Source organism: Protopterus annectens, chromosome 2.part0, assembly GCF_019279795.1.
Source record: "Protopterus annectens isolate FY-2018-M chromosome 2.part0, PAN1.0, whole genome shotgun sequence".
NCBI lineage: Eukaryota > Metazoa > Chordata > Ceratodontiformes > Protopteridae > Protopterus > Protopterus annectens.
Genome location: NC_056728.1, coordinates 424,418,676 through 424,437,605, shown reverse-complemented (window position 1 = coordinate 424,437,605; position 18,930 = coordinate 424,418,676). Strand labels below are relative to the sequence as shown.

At 38.6% G+C, this 18,930-nt stretch overlaps 1 protein-coding gene across 3 annotated transcripts in view; it reads right to left on the bottom strand.

Annotated features, from left to right (window-relative positions):
- LOC122793115 (beta-1,3-galactosyl-O-glycosyl-glycoprotein beta-1,6-N-acetylglucosaminyltransferase-like) overlaps positions 1 to 18,930 on the bottom strand; it is a 336,002-nt gene that overhangs the window by 146,661 nt on the left and 170,411 nt on the right. For 2 of the 3 annotated variants that reach the window (XM_044060856.1, XM_044060859.1), the window contains exon 1: positions 2,240 to 2,544. The exons of the other annotated variant lie outside the window; for it this stretch is intronic. The gene's annotated coding sequence lies outside the window, so the exon portion shown is untranslated. Of the gene's footprint in view, positions 1 to 2,239; positions 2,545 to 18,930 lie in introns of those variants that run through there. 3 annotated transcript variants of the gene reach the window in all.

Genomic DNA, 18,930 nt, shown 5'->3' with positions numbered 1-18,930 from the left:
AAAACAGAAAATTGGTTTCTACAACGCTGCCTCCTCTTGAACCCCCAAAAAACCAAACTCCTCCTCTTCACTCCTACCCATAAATCACTCCCAATTAACTTTTCAGTCTTATCCAGTAATGGTACACTCATATCTCCCGATCCAGCAACTAAACTTCTAGGGATAACCATTGATAACAACCTGAACTTTGAAACCCATATCAACAATGCCATAAAAACTGTCAACAGGAAACTAGGCTCCCCCTATAGGATAAAACCCTTTCTCTCCCTACTAGCCAGAACCACTATTGCCTATTCCCACCTTATCTCTACACTTCTTTATGCTTCCTCCATATATACTAACTTATCAAAAAATAACCTTAATAAGCTAGCCAACGCTTACAATAGCATTGCCAGATTTGCTACTGCTTCCTCCTTTAGGACCCATCACTGCCATAACCTGAAACAATTAGGCTGGTTAGAGCTTCTGAATCAGATTCACTTTAAACAACTCACCATTGCACACAAAACCCTTTTCCAACCTACCAATACCCCAATACTTGCTAGTCTCATTACCCAATATAAGAACCTTTCAACTTTACGCTCATCTAATGAACTACTTGTATCAACATGTAAATCTAATAACATGGCAGGAGATGCTCTGTTCTCAAATGCAGTTGGAAAGTATTGGAACCAACTCCCCCATGAACTTACATCACTGTTTTCATTTACACGTTCTAAACACAATCTGAAACTCTATCTTAAAACACATTGGTTATGCCCCTGTACAAATCCAGACTAATCTCATACTATATCCCAAATACCCTCTCTTAAGACCTAATTCCTGTTCTATCTGTGTCTTTTTAGATCAAGGCCTATCCTTGGCAAAAACATATCCTATCCTAATAGAGATAATTTAAAATACCTAGTTAAATTCTTCTGCATATAATTCTAAAGCATCCTACCTAAGGCAGGCAACAAGTATTGATTAAACTGTGAGCATTGCTGAACTGTTGAAACTTGAAGTATATATTTGTTTAACAATTAATTTCTAGTTATTAATGAAGTCTTGTAGATAAAGTCTAAAATATCTTATCTAATGCTTGTAACATGTTTTTTGTATAAACTGTGAAGATTCCTGAACTGTTTATAATTTGTAGTATTTAACTGTACTACAACTAGTACCTGTATGTTAGTAGTCTAGTAATCTCTTGGAACTTATCTCCCTGGAACTCTACTGAAAATGGATACAAATTCAGTTAGACTATCCCGGTCAGCAAATGTAAAATAAATAAATAAACAGCTGAATGGCAGGTGTAGACAATCCATTCAAGACATCTGTGCTTAACAGTCTTCCTGTCATTTCTAATATAGTTATCTGTTCAGGTTTATTCTAGTAAATATGTAAACTACAGATAATGGTGACTTGTCAGATTTCATTGCAGAACTAGTTCAGAAAAATAATAAAATTTTTTTTTTAATTTAGTAATTTAACAAAGATTCCATCACTATAAGTAAAATATTTTGATCTGTTCGGTTATAGCAGAAAAGTGACTCATAGTATCCTCAGAAGAAAGTGGCAGGAAATAATCTATAAAATGGACAAAGATCTCAATGCATGTCTAGCATACGTGACCAACACATGATACCAGAGCTGGTTCTAATGATAAAATTATGAAAATATTTCTCATTGTAAAGAAATAAATTAGTTAGTCGTGGTCATAGTACAAATAGGGATAATGAAGTGTTTCAGGTAAAATTATGTATGTAGTGACATTCTGTACATTAAAATAAAAAGAAAAATCCCTTTAATTTTAGTGCTGTATTAGATATTTACATGTAACATGTCTTTACATTTTTCATTTAGGTATACTTTAATTTCTCCTAATGTGCATGTGTTTTGCTGTTTTACATGTTTTATTTGGCAGATTCCAGTCTATAGCATTCATATTACCAAGTTTGCATAAGAATATTCTACTATTACAGCTATGCCCTATTACGTAAAAAGAATGTCCTCTGATATCTGTCTACACTGAATTGTACACACAGTTAGTTATGAAACCTTGTCTAATTCTTTACAGTAAAAGCTGGAAGAAATTCCACATCAGATTTCATAATTTAGTTATATCAGCATATGAAAAAAAATTAGGCAAGACACAACAGGCTCCCACAAGAATACTCGTTCAATTTGCTTATTAGCAGTAAACACTCCTCAGCTGGGAAAAGTTTGAAACCATTCTAAACCTAAAATAAATTCTCACCTTTTGATGAAGGTAAAGTGCAATCTTTTCTTCGACCAACTTTCCGCGTTCATATAAGGAATGAATGCTGTGTCCGTCTGTCAGAGGAGTCTACCATAAACCCAATAATTTTTCACACTTTGATCAGTTCAGAAACATAAATATTTCTAATATTCTAAACATACAGCTCAACCAAACAGTCAAGGATAAGCCATCAAAATAGCTTAAATGAAATTCATTTAGCTTCTAGAGGAGATTAGAAAGCATTTCCGCTTTAGATACATGCATGCATGTATTACTGGCCAAACACCATCCTTATCTGCTAGGTTTCCTGTACTGCCCTTTCTCTAAATTACTAATGCAACCTGATGCCTTGGATTGCATAAGCATGTCATTGCTGCACCTGTATTACAAGATGCCTGAAAAATTATTTTCTGTCAAACCGGTTTGAAGTACATTTATATCTGTAGGCAGGGCTACTGAGTCTGTTAATTATCTGCTATAGTGAATAGCAATAACATAGATATAAATGAGTGTGTTTTCAAAGGGTGATATAAACAGGTTGTTCTTTCAGGTGTAATCCGTGATATCAGATTTATTCTTTACGATGTTAGCAGCTGTTGGCAGTAAGACTCATGAAACTAAGTCTTTCCTAGCACCGCCTTTTTTCCTGCAATGCAAACACAGTTTGTGGGAAAGAAAACAGTGTCAAGAGGCTAGAAGACAAGCCTATGTTTTAACAATAAAACAATGCAATATTTTGCTGAAATGAGTTGTGTTTGATTCAGCACTGCTTAAAGAAAACTGGAATCCTGATTGGTAAAAGCAAATTGCTGAGTTACTTTTTTAAAATACATTTATTGTCTGAAAGCTGTGCAACATTTATTCAGCCCAATCTGTTTCTGTCATTAATTGAATGATTTTTTTTTAAGAAAAACAATTTTGATGCAGACAATGACCCTCTTAATACTAAGGAAGTGTTATGCTGCCACAGTGTGTTTGTTTTTGAAATACAGATACATAAATTCCAGGGAAAAAAGCATGCCCCAGAGCCAAAACAAAAGAACATTTACATTTACATTGAACTTGTTCATTTTTTATAGTGATTCTGTCCCCTTCTCCAAAATATTAGAGAAATGCATCCATATGCAGCAGATGCAGTACCTAACCTCAAATAACCTGCTGCTCTCAGAAACACAACATGGCTTTAGGCCCAAGTACAGCACCACTACTGGTCTACAACATTTTACCAATATAATAATCTGACATAGAAATGATGGTCTCCTTGTGTCCACCATGTTCTTACACTAGTCAAAGGTATTTCATATTGTCTCACATCAGCAACTGCTCGTTCAACTCTCCTCAATAGGACTTTCACAATACTCCTTGTTCTGGTTTGTTAGTTACCTATCTGAAAGGCAACAAGCCATTAAATGGCAACAAACCTACTCATCCTTTCAACCAGTTACTACAGGTGTCCCTCAGGGATCTATCCTGGGTCCTCTTCTATTGAATATATTTATTAATAACATCCATACCTTCACTCACCATGCTAGATTAGTTCAGTATGCAGATGACTCAACATTAATATGTGCAGCCTCAAAAATAAATAAGCTCCAAGACATTACCTAAAAATCTTTCTTCTGTGTAGAAACCTGGCTCAAAAAGTCAAACCTATTCAACCCCAAGAAAAAAAAGTAAATGCTTTTACCGCAAGAATTTGCCAAAATCAAAAGCAATGTTTTACCATATAGTCAGCAAATAATACTGTCATTGAAACTGTAACTCACAATAAACTTCTAGGCATTATAATAACAGATGACCGTCTCAAATATGAGCACCATATACTGCTCACCATTAAATATACATACCAGATGCTAGGCTCCCTTTGCAAGATCAATGAATTTCTTACAGATGCTGCAAGAAAAACTCTAGCACCACCTTTTTATTGCCAAATCTCTTCTATGCTCCTACTATCCAAATAAACATAAACAATACTCAGAGAAGGAAACATGCCTCCTGCTACAATAAAATAGCTAAATTTGTCACCAATCCCCCTCACAGGACCCACCATTGTCATAGCTTAAAGCAATTAAACCGGCTTCAACTATACAACTACCTAATATATTCAAAATTCACTACAGCAAACAAAAGCATTCATCATCCAGAAAAATGCCTTGCACAAAATTTATTACTGCCCTACTGTCCAGCAAGGGACCACTGTTCTAGTAACAAATTCTTAACTACTCACAAATAAGTCAAACAATGTTGCAGGAGACTTGCTCTACTTCCAGTACATTGCTAAACTCTAGAATAGTATTGCCACACAAATCAAAACACTCTGACAAAACAAAAAGATGTTGTTATTCAAAACCACATCTAAGAGACAACAAATGTTCTCAACTTATTTAATGTTAGGGGATAGCTGGGACATCAAAAACTCCCTTATTGATTCAACACCGAAGTCATTCGGAATAACGGTGAATAGGGAAGCAATGTCGAGTGTTACAAAAAGATAATCTCCCTGTTCTAATTTACCATTCAAACTATAATACCATAAACGTAGCTTACAAAGCTTTTAAGGTCATTGATGCTACTTATCCTACACTTAGAGGTGGGGATAGTAATAACCGTTTAGAGCTTAAGGAATATGAATGGATACTTAGGCTTGCCTCTGACCACCCGCCAGGTCTAAATAATATGGTTAGTTTAAAACCAGTATTGGTTAAACTACAGCATACTAAACTTTGATACTGTATTTCATAATATATTTTTTTATATGTGTGTGTTTCTAAATGTTTTAATTTTTTTTAAATGCTTTGTCATATGACTGTTGGGCTGCTGGTCATGTGACTGTTGACCTGTATTTAAATCATGCAATTCTGTATTTTATGTATTAGTATTGATGAAGGGTTTTACCCGAAAGCTTTGCTTTTTATGCCTGGGACAATGCCATCTTTCCCCAATGGCTAGGCTTCCAGTGTCTGGGTCAGTGCTGGTCAGCCTTTCCATGTCAGTGGAACATGTAGGCCCTACCGAAATAACTTGGTGGCTGCAAATTATGATAATCACCTTATCCCTTCTCAAAACCCATTACCAACCCACAAAATGATATGAAACCTGAAAAATAACCTAGGAAAAAGATGTTCAAATGAAATGAAACAATAGGAGATCAGCTTATTGGGATGATAAGAAATAAAATGGTGGAATACGTAGGGGCCTATCTCATTAAGGAAGCCAAGAAGAAAAGGGGAGGCAATATCTCTAGCCACATTTAGATTTTACAAATGGCTCAAGCAGGAGTCATAACACGATCAAAACTATCCTTGCATTTGAAAATCATAAAGAAGTTATTTTATGCCATATGACTACAGCAAAGAACATGTATACTGTAGTGGCTCAGAGATGGGTTAACTGTGCTGTTTGTGAGAACAGCATAAGGACAGACAGGAAATAGAGAACACACCAAATGATATGCTATCAGAATTAAATGAAAGCTTACAGAGCTTAAAAAGCCATTTCATTAAAATGGATATATATGGAAGTTTAGTGGGACAGACAGCACTGAAAGGTAAGGTGCTTTGTGGTTTTACCACAAATTATATTCCGTACATTATTTAACATGGAAAAAGAAATTATCATTAAACAATACAAAGCCAGTCCTGATCAGAAGAGTTGCATATTATGACTGTGTGGCATAATCACTGAATAGAAGACATACCACATTACCTAAACATCTATTTTTCTTTATATTTCATGTTTTGGAAACAACAGGCAAAAGGGCTATAGTAGGGAGGCCAGTGGGCTGTCATTTAGTTCATTACAAAGAATAATGGCCCTGTTTCAACACTGAGAAAAGTCTGGAAAATGGATGGTGATTAGGCTAATTGGGTCTGGAGTCTCTGGAAAAGGGGATCTCTCGTGAATGTGAAAATTTAATAAGAGATCCTCTGTCTTTGGGGCTCTAGACTATAGGAATCAGTTACATTTTAAAATTAATAGCAATTGAAACAAAGAGGAAAAGCCTTCCTTGGTTGACAGTAAATCTCATGTGGTGACAGGCCTCTTGTGACTATGTATCATCTGTGGGAGTTTGCTAAAATTCCACTAATGATGATCAGTGCCTTTTTCTTCATATTGTTCCTGCAACACAGCACAATCTATAGCTAGCCCAGTACAGATGTGAGAATTCCGTTGATACCTATATGGGAGACATAACTCCCATGAGCCAGTTCAGAAGATGCAGAAACATTACTGCAGACACTTTTAAACACTGATGGATACTACCACTGCCTAACAGTTCTCCAGACTGAAGTTCACATTATCCATGTTTTCATCTCATTCAGTAAATTAGACTGCCTGCAAGAGTTTTGCAAAGTTTCAAAAAATACCAGTAAACAGAGTGCTTCAGCATCCTTTTTTATCACTTGACTCATTTCAAGCAAAAGTGGAATAAAGAAGCTGTGATATGGGCATACTGTAAACTTGGCTGAATTAACCTCAGTTCATATAAATCAAGGATAAATTTGTAACATTGTTAATAGTCAGAGAAGATTGTTGGTCCATCAGTATGGAATGTGAAAAAATGTCTCCTCTTCAAAGCACATAATTAATAAAACAAGAATGAAATGTTAACAATATTGCATTTTGTAGCTGGGAGGATACAGACAGTGATAATCCCCCAGAGCTGGACTTGTACTGTCACCACTGCAGATGAATCAATTGGAACTAAAACAAAGTTGCATATAGGAAATCATTAGGAACACTGAAACTGTTTAAGAAAAAACATACTGACATCACTTCAGGGTGGCAAATGACCACTGCACTTTCGCCAGTAGGAATGTGTAATTTCCATGCTATGTTGCAACATAGAAATCAAAATGTAATAAATGCAGCCCATCCAGACATGGCCTAATATATTCTTTTAGCCATATTTTACAGTTAGAAAACATTTTACTGACAGAATTTTTCTTTATGTGATCATTTTTAAAACAGGTTATTTAAAGTTGCTTTGAGCAATTATCGATCTGTATATCTAAATCTTATAATTTATTGATCAAATTTCTTTTGGTAAAAAATTATATTTAAACAATTTGAAATGCTTGTGGCTGAGTATTTATTTACGTATTTATTAATTAAGTGAAAAGCACTAATATGTGTTGGTGCAGGACTCTGGCATCCACCACTGAAAAAAACAAAAAGACTACTAACACTGCTCCCACTTTTTATGATCCAGTTGGTTTATTTTCTAGTAGAAGAGCAGTAATTGATATTTTCCAGTCATGATCTGATATGGTGTAGCATACAATAAGGCAGGAGAGAGAGTTCTATTATTTTAAAGTGTTACTAACCTCACCTGTAAATTATTGTGTAGAGGAGGTGCACCTGTGTGTGTGTGTGTGTGTGTGTGTGTGTGTGTGTGTGTGTGTGTGTGTGTGTGTGTGTGTGTGTGTGTGTGTGTGTGCGTGTGTGTGTGTGTGTGTCCATGTGCATGTGCTTGCATATGTTCTTATGTCTGTATATGTGTGTCTATGTATATATGTGTGTGTATGTGTGTGTGTGTGTCCATGCGCATGTTTGTATATGTGGCTGCATATGTTCGTATGTGTGTAATATGTGTGTCTATGTATGAGTATGAGTGTGTTTGTGTGTGTGCACATGTGCATTTATGTAATAGTATATTCAAATTATAGTTTCTATATTACTGTGCATAAGATAGTATTGTGAGACACTAAATCAATTAGAATATGGGAAAAGGGCCTGAGAATCTTAGGCTTGAACTCTGCTCTGTGGTTCTTCAGTGTAGGGACTGTTTGTGAATGCTTTGAGCTCACAGCCCATGGCAACAGTGCATATTTTCCACAAACAATTAAGGTTAAACTTAATTTAGTTATTTATAGTTATATATATTTATATTTTAGTTTGTTTTGTGTTTCTCTTTATCATCATTTATGTGGGGTATCTTTGAAATATATAGTGATGTCAATAGTGCATATTGTGGGACTTTATATTTGGTGGCCATCAGATATAATGGTGTCAGAGGTGCAGATTTAAAACTATGTCTCTCTCCTTCATATTTATTGGTGGCAGTGGTAAAGATTCAAAGTCCGTGCATCTGGCCATGTACATGCTGGTGACATTGGGTAGGATTTTAATTCCATGCCATCACAAATGTAATAAGCAGACTGCAAATCTTCTAACATTACTTGAAATTCATCTTATGTTTATAGCTGAAGTTAACTGTTTATAGAACTGTTTGATATCACAATGGTTAGTTAAGGCTTCTACATTCCATGGTGTCTAGGCCCCTGCATTGCACCTTTACATAACATACATAAAATAACACAATAGATCTTTAGTTCTGTGTATAGCTGCTCTTTTTTATGAATAATCCCTGTGATGATACAACAAGGTAAATGATGCCCATTATTCAAAATGAACCTGAGTAATATGAATGCTTTCATATGTGAAAAAGCTGCCAAAGCTTCTTTCAAGCTTGAGACTTTCTCTAAATATATTTACACTTGCTGCTTTTGAAAGAGACATACACTGGACAAAAGTCATACATTTGCACTGTCCATCTCCCTTCCCCATTTTAATAAATAATATGCACTGCTTTTGCTTCTAAATCACTCAGCAATAACTCAGGAAAAGCAACATCTAATGTAGCTAAACAAATATCTATAGCTATATTTATATCTATGGATCCACTTTAAAACATCGAAAGCCTAGATAACTGAGCTGCATTTTTGCAAGATGAAAATCGCGAAACATTACATACCTGAATGGCAAATTTTTCCCAGGGCAAGTAAACACTTGTCCAAATTTCAATGAAACACACACCAAAGTAAATAAAACTCACCTAGTTGGGTGTCTACACCCCCTCACTCCTCAAATTGGGGGGGTGCATCCCCCACACCCCCCAAACTATATATACCAACTCTGAGATTGCACTACAGTGGAGAAAAGGGCATGTTGGGCAAGTGTTCACTTCATTAATTTGCCGTTCGAGTATGGAATGTTTCTCGATTTTCATCTTGAAAAAATGCAGTTTGGTTATCTGGGCTTTCAACATTTCAAAGGGGATGCATATCCACCTATATATCTATATCTATCTGTATATATAGAGAGATATAGATATAGATATACATACAGCTATATATATATATATATATATATATATATATATAGAGAGAGAGAGAGAGAGAGAAAATAAATATAGTCATTACACTCACATAAAACATTATTTTATAGATTTCTTATTATCAGTCAATGTGTTTGCTGAAAACCATTACATTAGAAAAGTATAGATGTCTATAAAAGTCACATGAGATGATAAGGACATTAAGAAAAATAAGTAATATTTGCATGGTGGCTATGTAATACATGCCTTGTAGTTTTTTGCTCCTATTCTTGTTAACATCCACAAACCTATCTATATTCAAACCAGTGCATGCATGTGCATGTTTAACTGCAGAAAGTAGTAAGTACAGTGAAGAAGGAAACTCCATCTGTGACAAGCATAGAGCTAATTACATTAACTTCCTGTAGAGGTTACAGTTCACAGCTCCTAGATAGCCAGTTAAAACAAACAAATGGACAAAATAACCTACCTACAACCTGTAAATCCAAGCAAACCAGTGTACAGTATGAGACAATATACTTCAGAAATGCAAAAGATTCAATGCCTAACAAACAGTCATAATTTCTAGTTATCCTGAGAGTGGCCCTGTATTTCTAGCTGTCATAAAACCTCTCTGACAGTTGGCAGCCCTAAGAACCATTAATGTTATGCAACAATCAAAGTAATATAGTTTCCTATTGCTAATTAGTTTACTACATCAATTGATATACTGTGGCAAAAATTGTGAAAAGCTATAAGAGCAGAAAAGTTAATGCATTGTGTACCATGATAGGTCCACAATTTATTTTTATAAGATATATGTGAAGCACGTGTGTCTTCATTTTTATAAAACATTTCTGTCAGTTTACCATTATGTGAAACTGACTAATAAGATCTTTCTAAATATCACTTCTCATCAAATATTTTGCATGTATTACAAAGAAAAATAAGAATTTGAAAAAATACAATCAACCAGAAGTCATAATTCTGTTCTAGAAAGGAGAAGAAGCCTAGCCAGAATGTGTTTGGCTTTCGCCACCCATTTTAAATTTATTTTGCTATGCCCTTTTTCGAGGTTAGTATACTGTGCCTCTGTCTAACAGTGACACAGAAGTGATACCCGGGGTAAACCTACGATCTCCCATCCACTCATCAAGATTCCTCTTGAAGAGAGTCAATGAGGGACTCTGCCTAACCTGGACTGGGATTTTATTCCAGAGTGAAGGGAGCCTCTGGGTTATGAATCTGTCCCTCCAGCATGTCCTATTTATTTCAGTGCTGAGGTTCAAGTCTCTCAAGCGCGTAGCTCGATGGGATTTGGATTTTCTGAGGTGCAGCATGTCCATTAATTCCGGGTTGGACATGGCTTTATATGTCAGGCAAAGATCGCCTCTGAACAGGCGGTATGCCACTGAGTAGAGCTGGAGTTTCTTTAACCGGGCAGCATATGGCATCTGTTTGAGCCCTTTGATCCTCTTGGTGAGGTACTTTTGGGGTCTTTCCAGTTGCTGCAGGTGTCTGGTAAGGTACATCCCAAAAGGGACATTGTACTCAATTATGGGCCTGATGAGGGATGAGTAAAGAGGCACGATGACGTCCCCTGATCTAGATGTGAATCACTTCATGATTAGGTGGGCTATATAAAATGTTTTTCTAACCACTTTGGCCACGTGGTTGTCAAATGAGAGATTGCTATCAACTTGGGTCCCCAGGTCCCTAATTACTTCTTCTGTACTTAATGGATTACCACCTATGTGGTAATTTGTGGCACTTTGTTTTTGCCAAAGGGGATGACTATACACTTTTTGGCATTTAGCTTGAGGCCATGGCTCTGGCACCAGCTGGCTGTTTCTATGAGGCCCTTTTGGAGGATGCTTGTGTCGGCTGGAAAGTCGATTATGGCACCCAGTTTGCAGTCATCTGTGAACTTGGTCAGCCACAGTCCTTCCATGTTGGCCTGTACCTCCGAGAAATATATACCAAACAAGAGAGGTCCCAGGACTGAGCCTTGTGGGACACCACTTGTAACTGGTTTGGAGTCTGACATGGCTCCAGCAATTCTAACCATGTGGGTTCTGTCCTTGAGCCAATTTGCAATCCATCTAGTAACATAGGGGTTTATATTTAAGCTGGTGAGCTTATCTATAATGCCCGAGTGGGGTATTGTATCGAAGGCTTTTGCAAGGTCCAGGTAGGCTGTGTGGACCACCTTCCCCACGTCAATGGCCTTGGTGACTGTTTCAAAGAAATCAACCAGGTTTAAGAGGCAGTATCTGCCCTTAACAAAGCCAAACTGGGTAGGATCCAGTGTTTGTAGATCCCCAATATCTTTATTTATGAGGTCCATGATGATCCTTTCCATAGCTTTGCAGACCAAGCTAGTCAGGCTTATGGGGCAATAGTTTCCAGGATCCGTTGAGGCACCACCTTTATGGAGAGGGACCACTGTTGCTGTACGCCACTCTTTGGGCACATATCCTGTAGTAAGGCTGAGATTGAACAGTAGTTTTATGTTTGGGTTTAGCTCTTCTTGGAGTTCATGTAGGCGCAGCCGGGACACCGTCTGGTCCCATTGATGCTGTGTTTTTGCTTTGGAGAGGCGGCTCTTACCTGAGCATCTGAGATGTCAGGGGCAGCACTCTGCTGGGATAGATATTTGCCCTTTTGGTGGGGGGGAGAAGTTTGCGCTGAACCTGTCAGCTAGGATGTTGGCAATGTCTGTGGGTTCGGTGTATTTTTTGTCATTTTGGACTAATTCTGAGCATATCTGGGAATTACCACCCAGGTTCATAACATAACTAAAGAAAGCCTTGTGATTATCCTTAGTGTCCTGTGCAATTTTTCTCTCAAAGCTGGCCTTAGACAATTTTATGTGTGCCCGTAGTTTTTTGCTAATACTGATCAGTGATGCCTTCCCTTTTTGGGATTTTGCTCTATCATGTAGTAGCTTCCTCCTTCTATTGTATAGTTTGTTTATGGCTGGGGTCCACCAGACAGGACATCTGCCTTTGGAGGATTGGGTCTTGGTTTTATTTGGGATTGCATGATCCATGCATTCCTGAAGGTGTTCATAGAATGCGTTTATAAAGGATTCTGCGGTCTGGGCCGTATTTTCCAGAGGTCCGGGGGCTTTGAAGGATTCCACCTCAGTTTTGAGGAGTGTGAAATTTGCTTTAGAGAAGTTTTTCACTGTGGTTTTCTGGGCAGGGGGTGGGGTCGGGATGTGAATATCCAGTGAGATTAGTTTATGGTCTGATCTTACCAGTGAGGGATACACTTCTGATCTGGAGCATAGAGTCCCCATGTTGATGATGATCAGGTCTAGTATGTTTTCCCCTCTTGTGGGAGTGGTAACAAGTTGTTCCATAGCATTTGAGTTTATAAATTCAAGGAACCTTTGGGCTAGGGTGTTGGAGCTAGAGTAATGCTCCCAGTCTATGTTTGGGTAGTTGAAGTCGCCCAATATAATGGTGTTTGGAGAGACTTTCATATTTTCCAGTGTTCTCAGGAAGGCCAAGTGGGGTTCCTGGGTTTGGGAGGGTGGTCTGTAGCAGGCTATAAACTGGAAGGCAGTTTTACCCACTGTTAGTTGCACATGGATAGTCTCTGATGCTTCGTGCTTTGCCACCAACCTGGAGGTGTGGGTATCTTTGATGAATATCAATAATCCCCCTCCTTTTGTGGTTCGGTCCAAGTTTTGGGGCCGAAAAGCATGGTATGAGGTATAACCTGGTAGTGCTGGGGTGCTCTCGGGAGCCCTGAACCAGGTTTCTGTTACTGCACAGATATCGATGTTCTCCATGCTAAGGAGAGTTTTGAGTGTGTGCATCTTGAGGTTTAGACTTCTGGTGTTGAGTAGCATTACTCTTAGTTTCTTATCCCTTGTGATACCTATGGAGGTGGGTTTGTCTTTTGAGCCTTGCCTGAAAAAGGCACTATGGGGGTAGCAAGAGCCTTTGCCAATATCTGAAAGCCCAGGGGTGACAGGTGCAAGCCATCCCTAGCGAAGCATCGTGGCTTGTCGAGCATATCATCCCAAGCTATGAAAACACCAAACAGCAAACTGAGTAAAAACGAAAAAAGATGACCAAACCAGCGTACAAACACACTCAAGAAATTTAATGATGTAAGCGCTTTCGGAAAAACGGTCAATGCCTTTCCTTCTTCAGACAAACTTCCAAATACACAAATCACATGACTTTTAAAGAGTTAATGAATGATTAATTGATTACTGAATTAGCAACATTCCCACGTCACTTAGTTATGAGCTGGTGCTAAATTTTTAAAACAACGAAAACCACCTACAAAAATATCTTAGCTTAAAACATTACTAAGTTACACTAAAGTGAATACATATTATCTATATGGGTCTACTATACATTACCAACACGACACTTCACCGACACACAAAACACCGACCCCAAATAACCGAAACCACACAACACCGACAACTCACAAAACCGAACACAATTACACCGACACAAACAACGTAAACAACACATGACACACAGTGACATATCCACTAACCCTAACCCAAACCCTAACCCTAAGGTCCGACACTACCGCACAGTTACCCTACCCGCACCCTAACCCTAACTCACTTAACCCACCCCTACACCTAAAGACTGTCACTATCACACACTTAACCTACCTGCACCCTAACCCTAACTCACTTAACCCACCCTAAAACATAAAGCCCGTCACTATCGCACACTCACCCTTCCCGCACTCTAAACCTAACTCACTTAACCCGTCCCTAAACTACAGTCCGTCACTATCACACACTTACCTTACCCGAACCCTAACTCCGACACTACCACACACTCACCTTTCCCACACCCTAACCCAAAATCCCACAATATCGCACACTTACCTGACCGCACCTAACTCCGTCACTATCGCACACTTACCGAGTCGCGCTCACACGTTACCCTTGTCGGTCTTTCGGCTGTCGGCAAATCACCTTTTCGGTCAACTTACCTGTTGGTCGTTTCGTCTCGGTCTTCCGCGTGTCAGTGAAGTGTCGTTTCGGTAAAGTAAAGGGGACCCATCTATATATCTATACCTGTTATTAAACATCAGTCCACAGAAATGTCAACATGATTAACATCGACATACTTATGTCAACAAAAGCACATTGACACACTGCAGTACATGCTCCGAGGCTAATCCTCGGAACATGCAATACAAAGTGAAGTGTTTTTTGCAGAGGGAAAGCCCCCTGTACCTCCCACAACCTCTGCTAATTATATGTACTAAATTCAAGATCACACAATCCCTGGAGAAAGGCCAAATCCGCCTATGATGGAAACTATTGATCTCACACATATATGTCGAGCAAAGAGATCAGCATATGGTTTTCTATATAAATTTTGAAATGCAAAATCTTGAAAATCAAAATCTTAAGACCGCAAAACTAAAGACCAAAATTGTATATAATTTGAAAGTATTTTTCCGTCTTCACCATACCAGAAGCTCCATGGCTGATTCAGACTTGGATCTGCACACACTTACTGAAAAATCCAAATACAAGTAACATATTAAAGTCTTTCTGTCATAAAAGCTCAGAGTGAAAAAACTCCTATCTGATAAGTTTGCATCCTGAATTAACAAAAGGGCTTTAATAATATAATCAAATGTTTTTCAATGTTTTACATAACAACAGTAATCTACAAAATGTGAAAGAGAAATGAAGTGAGTCATTGTAGATTTGAGGACCACTAGGCTTAAAATGAGCTAGGTATGTTGCTACCCTACCTAAGTTAACAAACAACTAACTAACTAAATACATATATACATACATACATAACTTTACTGTGAAAACATTAAAATATAAAATCTTGAAACCATTGTGTCAAAAGACCAAAACACTGAAGATTAGAAATTAAAAAAAAAAAATCAAATATCAAAACTCCTTACCAGTATAGACCCAAGAACAAGTGCTAACACGAGTTCTGTAAGAATGTGGACACAGGGATGAGTGTTAACATAGGTCCTGCAAGGAACAAGTTAAAAAGTTTGATACTGTGGTCTTTAGCATTTTGGTCTTTAGTTTTATGGTATTAAAATTTTGATTTTCAAGTTTCTGCGTGGCCCATTGATGCCAAGTTTCTAGCTTTAGATAAAAAATAGATACATCCCATACCTCTCAACCTGTTAGTGCACGATAGCTGGACAAAGTCCAGTAAAATGGGGAGGGGGGCAAAGGTACTAAAATAGGGACATATGTTAAATATTGCTCTTATACACTTAGAAAGTTGCTAGAGTAACAGTGTTTGTATTAACATACATTTTCTGAAGGACCTTAAGTCTGAATCTCAAATGTATGAAATTATTTAGAAACTTCAGTACTCAGTTCATCCTAGTAATTTGCCAAAAAAAATACAAGTTTTAGGAGGAACAGACCAAAAATATGAGCCAAAAATCTAGACATTCTGTGAAAATCTGGACATTTGAGAGGTATGATACATCAAAATAATTAGTACTGTTAGCATTGTAATTGTAAGTAAATTTCATTCTATGTTGGCAAAACAGAGTGCCAACAGAGAAAAAGAATATATGAACACAACTACGATGCAAGGAGAAGTAATGAGAAAAGCGTGCTATATAAACATTCCATAAATTGCCAAAATTTAAAAAAAATTGTGTTTGCCATTATAGACATAGTTCCCAAGGATTTAAGGGGATGTGCATGGGAATTTCATTTAGAGTACATAGAATGATTTCCTCACCACTGTAGACACGTGATGGTCAAAGGCTAAATTACTATCTACATGTGTTCCTAAGTCCATGACTACTGGGTTAGCTCTAAGGGGTGTGTTCAATATGATAGTTACCAGGGATGGATGACTTCCCAAAGGATACCATTATGCATTTATTAGCATTTAGTTTTAGTCCATGGCTATGACACCAGTTGTTTGTCTGTGTCAGCCCCTCCTGGAGAACATTTGTGTCAGTGTAAGATTCAATGGTAGGCCCTGATTTGCAATCATCTGCAAATTTAGTCAGCCAGAAACCACTGACATTGGCCTTGACTTCTGAGAAGTAAATTCCAAAAAGGAGCAGTCCAAGGACTGATCACTGATGGCCTCTTTGAAGAGGTGGACTCCCCAATTCTAACTTTCTGGGTCCTGTCTGTGAGCCAGTTGGCTATCCACTGGGTGACATACGGGTTTGTACCTGACCTGTTGAGTTTGTCAACAATGCTTGAGTTGGCTATTGTGTCAAATGCCTTGGCCAGGTCAAGGGTGGCAGTGTGAACGATTTTGCCCTCATCCATTGTTTTGGTGACCTTCTCAAAGTCATGACCTGCCCCTGACAAAACCAAACTGAGTTGGGTCCTGTGTCTGGAGGTTTACTATATCTCTGTTGATCATCTTCATGATAATTCTTTCCATGGCTTTACATAGTTTCATAGGTAGGTGCTAGGCTATTCTCCATAGGGCCTATACAAGCCTAGCCAAAAAGGTACCCTGGCTTTCACCATTCAAGAAAATTATTTTCCTGTGCCCCTGTCAAGCAGAGCCACAGAAGTGATATACAGGGTGAATTTCCTATTTCCCATCCAATCATCAAGATTTTTCTTGAAGAGTGCTAATGAGGAGCTCTGTTTGACATAGATAGGTAGTCTGTTCCAGAGTATGGGAAGGCTCTAGGACAGGAATCTGTCCCTACAGCATGTTCTGTTTATTGTGGTGCAAGGTATAGGTCCCTAGAAGCGTGTAGCTCAGAGGGATTGGGATTTCTTTAAGTGGAGCATGTCCAACAGCTCTGGGATTGACATAGCTTTGTATGTTAGGCAGAGATCGCCTCTGAGTAGGCAATATGTGACGGAGTAAACCTGGAGTTTTTTGAGATGGTCTGTGTAGGGCATCTGTATGAGGCAAGTAATCCTCTTTGGGAGGTATTTCTGTGGCCTTTCCAGTTGTTATAGATGTCTTGTGAGGTACATACCAAAAGGGGTGCTGTACTCTATAATGGGTCTAATGAGTGATGAGTAGAGAGAAACAATGACCTCTTTGTTTATGGATGAAAAACCTTTTGTGATGAGGCATGCCATGTAGAAGGATTTCCTGACCACTGTGGTGATGTGATTATCAAAGGAGAGACTACTGTCCACCTGTGTCCCAAAGTCTCTTATCACACTTTCGGTGTTAAGTAGACTACCACCTATGTGGTAGTTCATGGGTACAGAGTTTTTACCAAAGGGGATGACAATGCACTTTTTGGCATTGAGCTTGAGGCCATGGCTTTGACACCAGGCATCTGTCTCAGTGAGGCCCTTTTGTAGGATGTCCACATCATTAGGAGTTTCGATTATGGCCCCTAGTTTGTAGTCACCTGCGATCTTAGTTAGCCAAAGACCTTCTGTGTTAGCCTGTACTTCAGAGAAGTAGATACAAAACAGGAGAGGACCCAGGACTGAACCCTGTGGTACTCCACTTGTCACTGGTCTGAAGTCTGATTTAGAGTCTGCTACTTTCACAGTGTGGGTTCTGTCAGTAAGCCAGTTGGCAACCCATCTTGTGACATAGGGATTTATACCTAGTTTAGTGAGTTTATCTATAATTCCAGAGTGGAGGATGGTGTTGAATGCCTTGGCGAGATCTACATAGGCTGTGTGAACCACCTTACCCTCATCTATGGCTTTGGTGACTGCTTCAAAGAAGTCTATCAGGTTTAGGAGACATGATCTGCCTTTTACAAACCTGAACTGTGTGGGGTCCAGAGTTTGGAGATCTCCAATGTCTTTGTTTATGAGTTCCATGATGATACGTTACATGGTCATGCAGACCAGGCTTGTCAGGCTAATGGTGCAGTAGTTTCCAGGGTCTGTCTTGGCTCCACCTTTATGGAGTGGGATAACCATTGTTGTGTGCCATTCAATTGCCACAAAGACTGAGGTGAGGCTATGACTGAACATGGTACTTAGAGGGGGTGCCAGTTCATTCTGTAGTTGGTGTAGAAGGCAGCCTGGGATGTCGTCAGGTCCCATGGATGCTGTGTTCTTGGCTTTGGAGAGTGAGGTTTTTACCTGTGCAGCCATGATTACAGGAACTTTGCATTCTTCCAGTATAGAGATGGGCCCTTTAGGGGGTGAGAGAGGGGTAAAGTTAGCACTGAACCTATCTGCCAGGATGTTGGCAAAATCAGTTGGTTCTGTATATTTAGTGCCATTGTGCTGTAACTTAGAGCAGATCTGAGTATTACCATTGAGATTCTTCACATAGTTATAGAATGCCTTGTGGTTGTCTTTAGAATCAGTGGCAATTTTCTTTTCATAACTAGCTTTGGAGGATTTTATGAGGGTTCTCAGCTTCTTACTGAGGCTGACCAGGGAGTTCCTCTAATCATGTGATTTTACTCTTTTTTTGCAACAGTTTCTTTCTTCTGTTGTAGAGCTTGTTTATGGCAGAAGACCACCAGATTGACTTCCTTTTTTTGGAAGATAGCATCTTGGTTTTGTTAGGCATAGCACGATCAAGGCACTTGTGTAAGTGCTTATAAAGTGCATTTGTATAGGATTCCGCAGTTGTACCTCCATTGTCCATCTGCATGGGTGTCATGAAGTTTGCCACTTCTGTCTTAA